Below are 4,022 nucleotides of genomic sequence, written 5' to 3'. Positions count from 1 at the left end.
AAGCTCCAAAGTAAGCGGACTGTGTAAGCAGAAATGAAATACACAACCCCCTTGTTACCGAGCAGCAAAGCATTCTCCGCTTGTGGTTTTCTTCAAATGAGGCTGCTTGGAATATGTGTTTGAAAACACTGAGGCTCTTTATTAATCAAGCTCTTCACTGGGCCTGCCAGCATAACGTTTCATTGATGTCAAAACTCCCTTAAAAATGGTTTTGGAGCCACTTCTTGTACACAGACTTCAACAGAAGAAATATTTTTGGAATTGTAAATAGAATAATTGAGGCAAATATTTGCCCATTTGGAAAGCTCCTGTAATGGCTTTAATGTTCAGCTGAATTTTAAATATGCAGATCTAGGTTTGGGTGGTAAACTCAGGGAGGTGAGGGGAGCACCCCAGATCTGGACTTCTGCCATAGAGATAACTCTCAAAGTGAATTGACCATGGAAAGTCATTTTGAAAAGATAGATTAGTTCTTTGGAAGGAGCAAGCAGTGATTAGTGGGATTAACCAATTCAAAGGAAGGAGATACCAGTTGGAAGGGGCTCTCTAAGAATAAACCAAAAAGGAGAGTCTCGGGGAAAAAGAGAGTCTAGACACCCTGAGTGAAGAATACACAGGCCGGCTCCTCAATCTGCAAGGATTTAGGAGTCTGTCTTAATTACTTAGATGGTTATATCAGAGTGATATCACAGAAGCTAAAACATCTAAATTTTATAGCAAATAGCTCAATGCTGGTCCCACATAGTATATTCTATACTTAGAAATTTAGTTGTTCGTATACATCTTCCTGTAAAAGGAGGTATGTATTAAGGAGACCTAGCAATTCTGGTGGTGTGTGTGTGTGTGTGTGTGTGTGTGTGTGTGTGTGTGTGTGTGTGCGTGCGTGCATGAGTGTTTGTAGGGCTACATGATATTAGCCTATCACTGTTAAATACCTTAACTGTATTATGTTATTTGTTTAATTGACACATAAGAACCATAAGTACAGAAAAGTAAATGGGTCAAGAAGCAAAGATCAAAACAAAACACAAACTGCAACAAATGCATTCTCCATAGAAGCAAAATGAAAGAGATAGAGGAAGGAGGTTCTTAGTCCTTATAGCATTCCTTCTATGAGCCTCAGTGACTATTGAGGTTCTGATACATTTTCTTCCTTTGTTTTCCCTATAATGTGTCTGTGATTTTCCCACTAGTAGCAATAACTACACTTTCTTCCACAAAGCAGAGCTACTTCAAGCTGGTTTTTATTTATGGAAACCTCTGATTGCCTTTTTTTGACATCGGAGAAACCAAAGGAAAGGATAACCAATGGGAGGACTCTTCCCTAAGAGAAATATTTCTTATACTCTCAAATTCATCTAGTTGCCCAAGTTCTTTGTGTATGTTTGAGCTCCCTGCCCATCATTCCTTCTTGGCATGTCTATTGGTGTCATTACTGTCTAGGTCTTATTTAGGCAGTCATGTTGATGGTACTCTACAGATGGACACTCTCTGACATTTCTATAAAAATGTGATGTATATATGCTGTAGAACAGTGTTTAACTGTGAACAACATGAAATTGTGAAATTTTCAGGTAAATAGATGGAAGTAGAAAAGATCATCTTGAGTGAGCAATCTCAACAAATGTCCCACGTTCCCACTTACCCATGGCTCCTAGTTCCAACTTTTTAAATATGAGTGTGTCTATCACCCAAATAACTGCAGAAAACAGGAAACCAAAGGCATAAAAGGAAACCAAGGTTTGAGGTCAGATAGAAAGTGTAGAGAGGGGAATATCAAAGTATAAGTGATTTTTAAGGAGAAAATGTTAAAATAAGGGCTTTAATTAGAGAGGAGGAGGGAGACAAATATAGAAGACTGTGAGTAAAATAACTGGAAGTGTGAATGAAAAAATCACAAGGCATCATATTATTATGTATGTGAATATATAGTTTAAATGGAAGTTTACCAACTGAACTAGCAATCCTCTTCCCCAAGATCCATAGAATATCTAACAAAAACCCCAACACTAAGTATGAGACATAGTCTGTTGAGTTGTTTGTTAGGGTTATACAAGAGACTCTTAAAACATTATAAGCTATTGCTGTTGCCTTTGGTTGTCTTCTAGAAGTGGAAGGCAAGTCCTTATTGTAGAAGTCCTTATGCACTTTGTACAGAGTCTGGAGGAGCAGAGTTGGATCTGCAGTAAAAGCATCCTTCCCGAGGACTAACCTTCAGGGTACCAGAAGGAGCTATGCAAGCTTCCAAGAGCAAGAAACACACAGGAGTCCTCTTAACCTATCACACCTAGGAATGACAGCAAAGAGTATGACAGGATAACTCTAAGGATGCAAAGGTAATACAAATATCTTGGGTGTAACCAATAACACAATAATTGAATGTAAGGCCTACTCCACAAGCAAGAAATCATGCCTGTAATGAAAACCTAGCCACATACCCAGTGCTAGTGAAGTCATGGATCTTGGTGGTGAACCTACAACCACCACTTTACTAAACCAGCATGCATAATCCCTAACTACATTATAAATATTTGTGCTTATGCCCACAGATAAGTGTAATCCTTATGCTTCATCAAGGAGACTTCTATTTTCAGCAGATGGTGGTTATTATTGAGAACCGCAACAGATGAAAAAAGTAAGACTCGGGTATTGGGGCTACTGCAAAGTAGCCCATGGTTAAATGTAATTTGAGGCAAACTACCACAACTCTGAGGTATAGTAATGGCTGTGGAGTTCTGAACAACAAAGAAAACAAAGAAAAGATTCCTGTGTATGTGTAAGTAATGTAGCGGGACAGAGTCAAATTGGGGTGCTAAGAGCCAAGAGATGGTCCTATAGCCAGAAGCTGATGGCAAAAACAACTTAGTTCTTTGAAGAGAAAGCAAGTAAAATCAAGTCTTTCTCATTACTTTTGTATAATATGATGGATGTTGAGTCAATGGGTGAATCATTGAAAAAGATATAGCATGGCTAAACCTAGAAGCTCCCATGATAACCCCTTCAGGTTCCCCTTAGACCTTTGTTTTGCAGCAGTAGATGATAACATTGTTTAGAGAAAGCTGAAAGTCTAGTGTGATTGTGTTCACCCCAGTATTTGTGCTCTTCTCACCTCCTGTGCATGTGGTACCATGCTAGGCACAGGGTACAAAGATGCATAAAACCTAGTCTCCACCAGGGATGGCAAATGTGTGACAATTTGTACTGTTACATCCCTGTCCTTCATCACACTTCTTCCTTCTGAGTCTACATGTGGCCTCCACCTTTCCTGAACAGGCAGCCACTATCAGCAGCAGGAAGTGAATGGGCACCTTTGCTTCTAAAGGCCACTAGACTTCATAAGAGAGAGAAATTGGAATCTGTCTTTATCTGTGTTAGTCTACCTGTTTTGACCTCAAATGAATAGAAAAGCAGCCTGGAAGAGGTTTGCTTACTAAAAATATTTAATTTCCACTGTGCTTTCTTATGATCCAAGGGTGAATTTTCTGTGAATAAGGACAATGTCATTAGGTGAACATTTCTTCCTGAATGCAAACTTACTTTTTGCCTGAGAACACTTCGTTTGCCATGAAGACTGAGGTGAAATTAAGATCCAGAATCACAGTTTAAAGGCAGTGTAACCACTTGCTAAAACTGCAGTGTATCTACTCCAGGGGTCCCAAGAATGTGCTAACCCCTGGCTGCCAGTTCAGTTGCAGCCAAGAAAATCAAGCATCTAAGAACTCCTCAGGGAAGGCAGGGTGGTGAATGGGGACCTGTCATAAAACACACACCTTCAAGAGAGCAAGAATCCCAGGTAACTTCCCTCCCTCTCTGTGGCAAGTGGAGGTAATAGAATTTCTCTCTGTGGACACTAAGAAGGCTTTGCTTGTTCTGTGGCTTTGGCCATTTATATTTAATTTATGCTTTTAATTTTCTGGAAAGAGCCCAGAGGAGCCTATTGCCTGATGTATGATACCGATTTTGTAAATATAAAATAAAATATAAAGTAAAAGTGCTCGAGTGCCTCTGAGCATATTCAAAAC

The 4,022-nt window shown here is 39.5% G+C and overlaps 1 long non-coding RNA gene across 1 annotated transcript; it reads left to right on the top strand.

Annotated features, from left to right (window-relative positions):
- Window positions 1-2,179: 2,179 nt before the first annotated feature.
- Window positions 2,180-2,763, top strand: LOC116071279. The gene is made up of 2 exons (XR_004110802.1): window positions 2,180-2,336; window positions 2,550-2,763. It is a non-coding gene; the product is annotated as an uncharacterized LOC116071279 (long non-coding RNA).
- The last annotated feature ends 1,259 nt before the right edge of the window (window positions 2,764-4,022 follow it).

Source organism: Mastomys coucha, unplaced genomic scaffold, assembly GCF_008632895.1.
Source record: "Mastomys coucha isolate ucsf_1 unplaced genomic scaffold, UCSF_Mcou_1 pScaffold22, whole genome shotgun sequence".
NCBI classification, from domain to species: domain Eukaryota; kingdom Metazoa; phylum Chordata; class Mammalia; order Rodentia; family Muridae; genus Mastomys; species Mastomys coucha.
This window is presented reverse-complemented; position numbering and strand designations above follow the sequence as displayed.